Below are 12,154 nucleotides of genomic sequence, written 5' to 3' on the forward strand. Positions count from 1 at the left end.
CGAAGCGGCCGGGGGCGCGCACGGATACAGTTCACCACAGCACAGCGGAAGCTCCGCGGCACAGGGCGCGGGAAGCCGCCTCACAGCTTCCCGCGAGCAGTGCGCCTGCGCGGCCGGGCCCGGGCGGCGGGGGCCGGTGAGGGCTGGGGCGGGGCGGCCCCGGGGGCTTCACGGCATGCTGTCCCCGCCGCCGGGCCGGGCGCCCCTCGGCCAGCCCGGCAGGCGCGGGGCGGCCCCGCAGAGCTCGGCGGGGCCGGGCGGGGAAGGGGCGGGGCCCACGGGGGGCTCCTCCCGCCGGGCTGAGGCGGGGCCTGGCGGCGGGGCGGCCCGCTCAGCCCGCCGGCCTGCTGCGGGAGCGCCGGGCCCGCCGAGGAGCCGCCGCACGGCCGGGTCGGGCCTGCCGCGGGTAACGCCGGCCCGCGGGCCGCAGCCACGCAGGTGCTGGGCGGGGGGCGGGAGCGGGGGGCTCCGCCGCGTTGCGTTCGGCGGGCGAGGGAGCGGTACCCTCGGTGCCTGCCTCGGCCGCGCCGGCTGCTGCTTTCGGGAAGGGGGGGGGGGGGGGGCGGTTCGCGGTGTTCCCGCGTCGCCCGGCGGCTCCCGGGTAAAGCCGTAACGGGTAACGCTTGGGCTCGGGGATCCCTCCCAGGCCGGACGGCTCCGTGACAGCAGCAGGGGACGTGCGGGCGCGCACAGCGCGGCTGGGCTGCCGCCGCGGGTCCTTAATCGTCTCATCCCTTGAGCCAGCCTGAGGGTGGCTCCGCTGCCGCCGCTGCTGCCCGCGGCTCCGGCTCCCCCCGCGGCTCCGGCCCCTCTCTCGGCTCCGTGCCCCCCGCGGCAGTCCCCGTGCTGTGCGGGCCGGCCAACCGGTGGGGAAACCCGGCCTCTGCCGCCCCGCTGGGTCCTTGGCCGGGGATCCGGTAGGTGCCATTTAGAGGGAAAACTCACGGGTGGCCAGGCGAGTTGTGCGCTGTGTAGCGCTACTCTCCACCTGCGAGCGCTGGAGGCAGGTAGTTCCAGGGCTTCCCAGCTGTCCTTTTCTTATTTACGGAAGGACGGAAACACGGCACCGGTGTTCGCAAAGAAATCTTGGAGTCGTGAGGCCCAGTGGCTCAAACCCCGTCTCGTTTGTATGTGTTTATTTGCTCGAAGCTTTGCGGCCTTAGCACGCTAGGCGTGTAATGTCTTAGAGCGCTGAATTATTTATGAGGCAAGGGGTTATTGCCAGCGCACGCTGGGTGTAATGCACAAAGTTCAGCAGGATGGAATAATGCGTTTAATTTGCTCGTGCTTGAATGCGTAGTGCGTTTCAATTAACGCTATTTCTGGTCTCTAGGAACGCACGAAGTTGTGTTACTTTTTGCTGACGCCGTGCCGCTGGGGTTCTTGCCGGGAAGAAAAGGTTCTGTGCGGGCAGAGACGGGGCGTCGTGGCTGCGGGGACCTGCGGGTCTGTCGCCCTCCCGCCGGTTTTGCGCCTCCCGGAGCGGAGGCTGCGGGCTGGGACGAGCGTGGGACAAGGCGCTGAACGCGCCCGTGGGCCGCCGTTCCGGTGACCCGTCATTAGCAGGCAGGGTTTAATTGCGATGATCTGGGGGTGGTGGTGGGGGACGGGACAAGCGGCCTCCAGCCCCCACGCGGCCTCACGGGGGGCGGGGCCGGCGGCGCCTGCACGTGACGTGGGGCTGCGCCACGCGTGACATCACGGCAGCTCCGCCGGGAGCAGCGCGGGGCCCGGCCGGCCCTCCTGCCGGCAGCCGGGGCACCGGGGCCGCGCCGGTAACGGGCCTCCGCGGTTCTGGCGGTGGGGGTGGCGGCCGCCGCCTCCTGCTGCCCGGCCGCCTCGCGTGGCCGTGACTCGCAGCGGGTCTCCGGGCTGGAGGGCACTGGAAGGAAGCGGGGCGGCGGCGGCCTGTTCCCCGGGGTCGGCCCGGGGCTCGCTGCCTGGCGCGGTGAGGGGCCTGCCGGCTCGGGCTGGCGGGGCTTGCGTAGTCGCAGCGTTGGAGAGGGTCCCTCCGCTAAAGGGAGCGGGGAAGGGGCAGCAGCAGCGGCTGGAGGGATGCAGCAAGTTTGCACAGGCGTTTAGGGAGGGGGTACCGGTTACTTGTGGCTGTTACCATGCCCGGATTTCTGTTTGCTGTCTCCAGAGATGCTGTCAGGTGCAGCATGGAGTTGCTTACTTGCTTTGTGGTAACTTGTTGGCTTTCCTCTTCCCTCGTCTCCTCCACTCAGCTCTGTGTTTCTCTGTCTCGTGCACCTTTGCATATTGTCAACCCAGTTTGTGAGCTTTCTAGGGTGCAAAGCTGGCTCCGCAACTGTCAGTGTGCGTGGGGCCGTTTAAAGGTAACTTTGGTGATGACTCTTTGTTGTGCCATTTCACTGATGCTTGTTGTGCGAAGGTCTGCAGATTTGCCAAGACAGGTATTTTGTCATGGGCTGGAAGCAAACCTTGGATCTCTGGTGAAAGAGAAATACCTTATCTCCTGAAACTTCATCCCTCTGTTGTCTTTTTCCTGAAGGGACAGCTGGGTCCTTCACTGCAAGGCTTTTTTGAGGGAGTCTCCAACACGTGAGTTTCTGACTAACTGTTTGGCTCATTGCGTGTCAGCCAGTTTCTGGCTATGACTGCAGGTTATGTTTGTAGGGAAGAGTCCTCATAGGTCTGGTGTTCATTCCAAGGTACTTGAGGACAGAAGAAAAGCTGGTTTTTGCTTCATTTATTGAGTGGCAGACTTGGTTTGTGGAGTAAGTGAGTCTTAATCAAGACTTAACCCCCCTGCCGAAGTATAAATAGAAAAAAATATCATTTAGTTAGGGAAGCAAATGCAGGTTGAAAATGTCAGCCAAGCGTTGCTGAGCTCAGCCTTTCTTTCCTTTGGGCTGTGGAAAGAGGGCATTGGACGCGGTATGCATTGTGCCAGGACAGATGGAGTTTGGCCTTGCTGTGCTTCTCTGCTATCGCATCTGTGGCACGGTCACCAGGTCACTGCTGCAGCAAGCCTTGTGAGGGCAAGCTGACTGGCTTCCTGGTGTATCACCTTTTTGAAATCTAGTGCTGAATTCAATGCTGTTTCTTTCTCATACATGCATATGCACCCATGCATCCCTCTTCGTATGGGAAGGCCAGCATTTGCAGGAGAAAAGCAAGGGTGAAAATAATTAACAACCTCCTCCCTCCCTCCCGCTCCTGCAAAATAAAAGGTGGGGGGAATAAACCTAAACCAGTCTCGAGTAGGACAGAACATGTGTTGTTGCAGAGCTGCTTGGGAGTTCTGTAGCTGTTGGAGGAAACCTGCAGCTACTTGTGCAAGGAGAAGTACCATAGTAGGGACTACATATATAAATTGCGTAATCTAAAAAAGTAAGAAATAGGAAACTTTATCACAGATTTAGCGTGTCCTGGCTGTGTGCCTTGGATTACCGTTGTTAGTTGTTTCCAGTTACTGCTGCCGCAGCTCTGCGCCTTGTCAGCATGTTTCCTTTACCAGCTGGCTGTGCAGTGAGGAGGCAGGCAGAGGGTGCGCGGAGCAGGCGTGCAGCCATACAAGTACAGAGCGTGATTTTACTGCCTTATCCTGATCTCACACCTGCAGGAAAAGTTGTGTTTCCAGTGCATTAAAGTGCATTTGATTGCTGTGACTTTCGCCCCCCCGCCCCCCCCCCCCCCCCCCCCCCCGAAAGATGCTTTCCCTAGGATTAGTCGTTACAACTCAGTGTGCTCATTCTGCAGTAAACGGAAGGAAAAATTTTTTGCTGCTGTTAAATATTTGATCAGTGGTGATAGTCTCAGACATCGAAAGTAATGTCTCTTGTAATTAGATCTGGTCCATGATTGTATGGCTATCGAGACTGACTGTTTTCAAAATGTTAAGTTTTGAATTTAAGGTCTTTAACTGTTGCTGTTTTTCCAAAGTTGTGTTCCCATCTGCCCGGGGAAGAGTATAGAATATAATGTGCTTTGTCTTGAATGCATTGAAGGATGATGTTGCTTTCTGCTCTGGAAGCAGCTGCTGTGAAAGTCTCATTGTTGCAGATGTGTGGGTCTTTGCATGTTGAATAGGAAAGCTTATCAGACTGTGTTTCATTCTCCACCCCCTACCCCACCCCCACAAAGTAATAAGATTTACAGACCTGGCAATCTTTGAGAAAAATCAGTGTTTCCGAACTGAAGTGAAACCTGTCATGGGTGTCCCAGTCCATGGCAGGGGGGTGGAGCTAGGTGAGCTTTAAGGTCTCTTCCAACCCAAACCCTTCTGGTTCTGTGCAAAGATACCTTGTTTCATTGTGGGAAAATGTTCTGCTGGTCTGCAGTAGGATGTATTGTGTTACCTGGTTTTCCTCACAGCCTAATAATTCAGGAAGGCAGAATCCCATCCTCTTGGCTATTGAAACTGTCTTCGTGGGAAGGAACTTCATCTTAGAAGGGAATTCAGGGGAGTGTGTCCTGCTGACAGGTGCAGGTCTGCATTTAGGCTGCAAACAGGTTGAACTTGGTCAGTAGATCATACTTCTGCTAATATAAAAGTACGACATTTGACTTGGCATTTTCATGGCGCTTACAGCAGCTAGAAGCTGTGTTGTAGTCAGTTTGGGTTTGAGAGGTGTGTATAATATTGTTAAATTACATAAGGCTGACGGTTTTCAGGCAGATCTTAAAAATTTCTGTGTTAGAAGTGGTATGATGGGTTACTTCAGCAGTCCTGTGTCATTTTTGTTCTGTGACTTCCTGCTCAGGACAAAATACCTTTTATTGATTTTTTTTGGAGCATAGACAAATTCCTTTCTTGTGTCCTCACTAAAAAGGAGACGCCCCTGGAGTCAGCGTAGGTTGCAGTTTTAGGTCTGGAGATCTCTAAACCAGATTTCCTGTAAAGCAAAATTACTTGCTTTATTGAGTGTCAAAAAGAAAATATTAAGATGATATACTCAATTTTGGTATAATTTCATAAACTGCTTTGAATTTTACATTGTCAAGCTTTTTTTAACTGTCTTGTTTGGGGAGGGTGAAGGCTAAGTGCACAAAGGAGAGCAGAGCACTGCAGACGTTCCAGTATGTTTAAGGGAGGGGAAAAAAACCTAAGTGTTTATTTAGTGGGAAGCTGGTGAAGAAATGAAGAGAACAGCGGTGGAGAATGAGAAATCTAACTCTTGTTTTGAACAGACCAAAACTAGTGCCTGTAGGATGAAGTAGGAGAGCTATCTCGTGGGATGTGAGGATTGAAGCAATTTAAAAGCCATGCTGCAGAGTCAGGTTGTATTGTGAATGCATAGAAACCTCTGTGAGATGTAAATAAAAGTTGTTAGGTGAGTATCAGACTGATTGTTAAAGCAGATGACTGAGAAGAGAGTAGGTGTCTCCTGGCATGGAAGGGTAGTTTATCTTAAGGTTTTAAAAAAGTACTGGCGAGTGTACTTGTAAAATTTCTTGACATTAACTGGGCATGGAAGTTGTGTCATCCCTCCCTCGATGGTTTTACTGTGACTATGAAGCAAACAAGGTTAATTGATTTAAATCAAGGCTTCCCACTTGCTGATTTAAATCATGATTAAAGTCAGTGATTTAAATAATTCATATAAACTTTGTTTTGCATTTGATGCTTTCTTAAGAGGAAGATTTATTCTGCTTGGTTAGGCTCATCTATTCTTGCTAAACAGGACGATACAATGTTTCTATGTGCAGCCATTTGTGCTATTGTATCACAGTAAATCTTTGCATTAGAAAATGGTCATTTTTATTTACTAGGTGGATAATTTCTTTCCTCACGACGTGTACAAAACTGCATTTGAATAAAAAGGTCAAATACACATTTTTTTTAAAAATAATTAGAGTATAATCACAGGCTGTATACATAAGAGAAAACATGCTGGCGTGTGTGCTGTTAAAACTGGCGTATTTTAACAGTGTAGTGTTATCTGTACTTAGCAAAATGAACTGGTTGTTTTTGGTCATTGTGTCCTTCCAGATCTTAGAATGAGCATAACTCATCCTCCCTTGTCCTGTTTTTAATCAGAGATTGGAGGAGAGAAACACCTCCCCCCAGTTTTATGCTGCCTCCCCCAGCTTTGAGTGAACTGAGCTAATTTAGTAAGTGAATTGAAAAAAACCCTAATCTTTCTGCCTTTTTAAGAAAGATTTGTATGGTACTTCAGTGGATTCTGATTTTGCAGACTTGGTGACTTTCTCAAGTTTAGGTATTATCCTCTTTAAGCATTCTTCAGCAACCATGTGCTGCTTGGATACAGGGGGTGTGTGTTTGTTTAAATGATTGTTTTGGGCCTTATCATAAATTGTCATTAACTTACAAAATTAATTGAATGAGTGTAATCTTGAAAAATGTGTGTAAAACCCATTTAAAGGAAAAATGTTTGAAATTTAAATAGCCTTTCTAGGGCCCTTATGAAACAAGAGCAAAGAGGTAGGCTTCTGCAGCAGCTCCGTAGTGTACCTCAGTTGCCAGGGTCAGACGTACAGAAATGCCCCCAAAGGACTCCGCATGCCATGCTAGTGAATTTTCCTGGAGGATTTCACACAGGCTGTCAGCAATGCACACGTAGTGGATTCTTGCGCACCTACCTGCAGGAACCCATGTGCATATGTTTGCGGGTATGCGGAGTTGCTCTGGAATAGCCTTTGCGACTCGCTCTTACGGTGCTTGCCTTGACATGCATGCACACGCGTGCACGCAGACAGTGCTGTGGCCAGCCCTCCTCACCAGCGTGCTTTGGCTTGCATGAGCACTGCCACCGAGGCAGGGCAGCTCACCCAGCTGCCTGCTCCAAGGGTAGGAGGAGAAGCTGTCGTCTTGCCTTCAAATACAAACTTTGTGGTTTTGGTCTTCCGATGGACTGCTTCCCACCCTTGGCAGTTGTCTGTTGGAGAGGAATAATATTCTGGTTTCTGTGAAAGAGCCAGGAAGAAGTTCAAAAGATGGCTTCTGTGTTTAGAACTGGTGAGGAAGGACAGATTCTTCGGCATCTGCAGGTCTGGGCAGGAAGCCCAGATATGATTTAAGGTCCCCGCAGCATGTGAACAGGCAAGGTTGCACTGCTAGACCTTTAAGGAAGGTGTCAGACTCTCTTCTTTAGCCGAGGAAGAGGGAACTTATGTTGTGAGGAGTGTTTTAAAATGTAAACTACTTATAAGCATAGATTGTATAATGTAGCTTCTATTATCTAGGCATGTCTGAGAAGAGGGGACTTAATTTTCTGGTCAATGTGAGACTGAAGAAAAATTTTCCCTTGGTCTGCAGAAAGCTCCCAAGTTGCTGTTTGTTTTTCTAAAAATAGAACAGGAGTGGAGAAAGCAGAAACCTTTGCCTGAAGAAAACGTGAGTTGTCTCCCTATCACCTGTACTTTAATGGCATTTTCTATCATGCCGCTCTTAAGCAGCAGGCTGGGGGTGAAGGCTGAAGGAAAAACAAGAAGAGACTGCAGACTTTGTCCTCCCTTGTTTCAGTATCGTCTCCAGCTGCTACTCCCTGATACTTGCTCTGGGTGGTGCCTTTAGCAGTGTCCCAGAATTGGCAAGCCATCCCCACCCTTCCTCCCTTGATACAAGGATCAAAATAAGAAATCCAGGCACCTGTTGGCTTAGCCCCATCGCCAGCTCCCACACATGCGTGCACGTGCTCGCCTTTTCCAGCCCTGATCTCGGGTTCTCAATCACTTCTGAGAAGCGGGGCAACAGGAGCGCTCTGACAGGATAAGGTTTGCTTGCTTCGGGCAGACCCTGCTGGTCTTTGCAGAACCACTGGCTCCTGCTTTGTCCGTGGGTCCTGCGTGATGGTTTCCTTCTCCTCGTGGCAGGGTTGCACTGGAGCTGGGGATGGAGTGGGCTCCTTGCAGCGTGTCACTTGTGACAAAGTCTGATCTGATGGTTAGGTTATTTTGCTTTTTCCTACTAGAACCTTTGTGCAGACTTTCAGTCTGTTCCAGGCAATGTTATTTGGGCAACAGAAAAGCACTTGTCAGTTAGCTCCCTCAATCTCTTTGTGCCGTGTTAGGGCTCTTTCTGGATGGGTGATGGTGGGGCCTCCTGGAGATAACCTGGGAGGAGAGTCGGTGGCTCTGGTTTCCCATCCGGTGGGTGTGCCGTGAGCACAGCCATTTCACTGGTCGCTGTTTGAGCGGTGGACTCTGTCCGGCTCCAGACTGTTTTCCAGCTGAGTATTTGTGGTGATGTCAGGCAGTGTGAGAAGGGAACATGACTTGGCAGGACAAAGTCTGCAGAAAGTTCAGCTCCACATTTGGCCAAGAGCCTCGGAGGGAATGAGATCTACACACACATTCTGCTACACAGCCTGTCACATGCCCTCTCACATGCTCCCTTCCTGTCACACAGATCCTCTTTCTCTCATTTTCAGAGCTTTAACCCTTCTCTCCTAGCTTTCTATCCTGTGGGTTTATAAAAACAAACAAACAAAAAAATCCCTCCTCCTTATTTTCCTGTTGCCGTACCTTGTAAGGGGTTAGTTGCAATGACCACCAAAGCAGAAATAGACTGTACAGGCCAGGATCCAGAACAGTAAAGTCAAAAGCAGGGCAAGTTGACTTTGCAACAGAGCTTTTAATAGTCCTTTATTCTGACCTGCACCCCTATGCCAGTCTTCACTATGTTTCTTGACAGCCCTTCTGATCTCTCTTCTTGCTCTACTGCACTCTTCTGGCCCATCTAGGTCTGGATATGCACATCTGCCGCAGGGTGGGAACTCCTGTCTCTCTTCTCCTGTTCTTCGAAGGGCAGTGTTGGCAAAACCTGCCGAAGTATATCCCCAGTAATGGGTGAGCAGGAACAGACTAACAGTCAAGCTTACTTTGAATTTAAAACTCTGTTCCAGCACCCCTCCAATGTGTTCTTTATATGGGTATTTCTGTAGTACTGTCATTTCTTCCTGACCTCTGTGCTACATCTAGGGATGATATTTCTGTGAATGGGAATTGGTACTTTTCCCCTACTGCCCTTAAGGGAATTTTAATGAGTTTCCTGCCTGTTTTGCAATCCAGTACTGTGTTTCTGTTTTGCCTGTGAGCAGTAGTATTTGTTTTGATTGATGCTTTCAGGTGGGATGGTGCTTGGATACAAAGTGCTGTATAGATACATGATAAAAAGGCTGTTTCCCAGAAACAATCTTGTATCAGTTATGGTGATATGCAGGATGCTGATGAAAGTACTCTTGGGGTGGGAGGAAAGGAGGAAATCGGAAAAATGAACAAACTATTGTACCATAAGCAGCCCTCCCTTTGATTCTGTTCTTTCCTGTTTTGCCTCTTCTTCATGTTCTTTTATTTCGTAGCTGCTGAAGGATGGAGAAGGCCAGTCTGAAAGAGAAGGTGGTCTGGACAAGGGCTAGGAGTTGAGGGCTTTTAAGTTTGTGGGTTTTTTGTTTGGTTTTTTTTTTTCCTGACTTTGCTGTGATACATCCCACAGCTTTGTGTCCTTTGTCATCTTGTCTTCCTGGTGAAATATTGCAGCTGTTTCTTACTGCTTTTATCTGTTCTAGTAGTTGTTCACTGTTGACAGTGGTTTGGGCCATGTTCCTGCTCAGAGAAGTCAACAGCAGTTCAGGATACTGATGCTGATGAGGTGGGGGCTGAGATGGCCTGGGAAGCTGAGCGTATTTCCTTTTCGTGATGCCAGCTGATAAAGGTGCTTGGCTAGAAAATACATGGATCGTGAAATGTTATTCCCTTGCTGCATAGTTTAGTGGAGATGCAATTATTTTTAAGTAAACAATCAGGTAAAGAGTATGCTGTGTGTTTATTTATCATCATTTTCTACATGCATAAAAAGGCCTGCAGTTCTGTTTTGTAAGCATAAGCTAGTTGGTTCTCATTGCTCTATGGACTATGTTTAACCCTTTTTCCTGCCATCTCCACTATCAGGATATTATCTTGGGTATTCATTCTTGCCCTCCCCCTTCTCTTTTCCCTCCCTCTTTCTTTCTCCTCTGATCTCTTGCTTCAGTTTGGAGATGGCATTGGGATGACATCTTAAGCCCTTCATGAGTCAGACTTGTGTTCCCTGAAGCAAGGCTGCAGCATCTGCTGGACTGAGTGTCATAGAGGAGGAATGTAGGATCCAAGGGAGAGGTTTTTTGTTCTGTCATGTGGTACTCCTGTGGAAGTCCACACTGACTGGAGAGAGAGGCTTCTCTAACTCTTTTGTCTGTTCTTTTTTCCACCCCCCCTTGCCACTTCCATGGAAGCTCTGTTTTAAAACAACAGCTTTTTGAACGTAGGTGGTTATTGCCATTACTTCTGATCTGGGTGACACTCTGTATTTCCTGTCTTCCTAGAGAACAGGGTTTAAAAGAGACTAAGGAAGCTCTGGGTCTTAAAACTGCTGCTTGAGAGAACAGCTGGCTGTTATGTTTTGGATGCTACAGTTGTGTAGAGCAAGGTATTGATGGCTGAGTAAAGCTACAGAAGGAATCCAGAAAGAAATAAGAGTCTGTGGGCATGTTTTCTGTGCTGCCATGCAGTGGCATTTATAAGGAAACCAAGTGGAGGGGTCAGATCTCATTTTTAGCCTTCAGGTAGGGTGTGATGAGCTGTCACTGCACGTAGGATGTGTAAGAGCTGGTCAGTAGCAGGAATAACAAGCCGCAAACATCTCAACTTTAATTTTCCAAAGCAGGGTCTTGCTAGTGAGCGGTTTATTTTTTAGTAGGAAGTTTTCTAGGTTGCTTGAATACTTTTCACGTTGGATTTTATTCTTTTGTGTGTGTCTGGTGGTGTCATTAGAAGTGCAGCAGAATTATGCCATTAGTCAATACCGGGGCCCTAGAAAGAGAAACAAACATACAAACCACAACCACCTTTGCATAGGTATGTTTAGATTTGCAAGGGAAAAAAAAGATGTACTGGTAGGATAGCTTTAATTTGCTTGGGGGAAATTGTGAGTGGTACTAGAAAAATAATGCTTTTGTTGTTTTAAAGTGATTTTTCCGTAGGGACGTTTTGCTATTATAGCTGATGCTTACAAACATGTTCCGTAGACAAGGCTCCAGGCTGGATCCCCTCCCTTCCCCTTCTTCCCGAGGAGTGCCAGGGAGCTGCCCTTTGCTCTCTGCTAGCAGGAGGGGGCAGCTGCTCTGCTTTGTGTGTTTCATCCTCCTGGGAGAAGCACAGACGGGATTTTTCCTGTTGCAAGCCCCTGTCAAAGCCTCAGTTGTGCTTCCTGCCATCTGAAGGTCGGTGCTGATAGTGGTGTTGAGCTGTCGATGAGCTGGATTTGCAGCCAGGCACGGGGGATTATTGCAGTTCAGCTACAAATGGCAAGTTCTGCTTGTGTTCATCCCCGTGGGTGCTGCAGGAGTTGGTGTTGCTCCAAAGTGACTGTGCTCTGTCTGCGCCCTGTGTTGAGACACTGGCTTCACAGCTCATCTGGCAGACAGAGCTGAGAAAGGATGACTTTTCATTTCCGGGACGGCTTGGAGGGGAGGTGGAGAGATGCTGCTTCTGTAACATCTTCCCTGCTGTAACCTGGTGTGTGCCCTAGTTTTTTGCCATTCCTGAGGTGGTTAATGCTTTAGGTTAGCCAGAAGCTTGAAAGCTGAGGTGACAGCAGAAAGCCTAGAAGGGGTGGAAGGGACTGGAGCTTTGTTACCCCAGACCTGGCTTGTGCTGTTTTCCAGAGTTCAAGGGAACTTGTGTCAATGGCCTTTAAGGGAATTTCATGGCAGTAAGGTGGCCACATCGCTCCTGATATCCCTTGTTACACATTTCCAGTTTATTAAACAGGGGAAAGTCTATCTTCTCTTACTGTCACTTCCTCTCTCTCTCTCTCTCTCTCTGCCTCTTTTTCTTTCCCTTTGTCAGAGGGACTGATACCTCCATGCAAACAGGAAGAGAGAGAGCAGCCCTGTGTGCAGTGGGAATGAACTCCAGTAACCTCATCTCTCTCCTCCTTTCAGCTGCAGGACCAACAGCATCTGGCATTTGGGAGAGAGGGAGGGAGGATACAGAAAGGCACAGCCCATTTCAGGATCTTACCCACCCAGAAAGCAGTCACATGTATGCTCTCTTTTCCTGTTGCTTTTTCTGTTGACATGGCACTCTTTGATCAGGCAGGAACCAAGAGGTGAAGGCGAGGGCAAAACCAAAACCCCAGCCTTTGACAGGCAAGGAATAATGAGAGGCAGGTGAGAGGGGAGGG

General features: G+C 49.6%; 1 protein-coding gene across 6 annotated transcripts in view; it reads left to right on the forward strand.

Moving 5' to 3' along the window:
* Positions 1-12,154, forward strand: part of NR1H3 (nuclear receptor subfamily 1 group H member 3) — a 31,764-nt gene that overhangs the window by 590 nt on the left and 19,020 nt on the right. For 2 of the 6 annotated variants that reach the window (XM_080395777.1, XM_080395775.1), the window contains exon 1: positions 279-438. The exons of 1 other annotated variant lie outside the window; for it this stretch is intronic. The gene's annotated coding sequence lies outside the window, so the exon portion shown is untranslated. 3 more of the 6 variants (XM_080395779.1, XM_080395780.1, XM_080395776.1) reach the window with 3 other exon arrangements.

The sequence above is a fragment of the Falco punctatus genome (genome assembly GCF_963210335.1).
Source record: "Falco punctatus genome assembly, chromosome: 7".
Taxonomy (NCBI): domain Eukaryota; kingdom Metazoa; phylum Chordata; class Aves; order Falconiformes; family Falconidae; genus Falco; species Falco punctatus.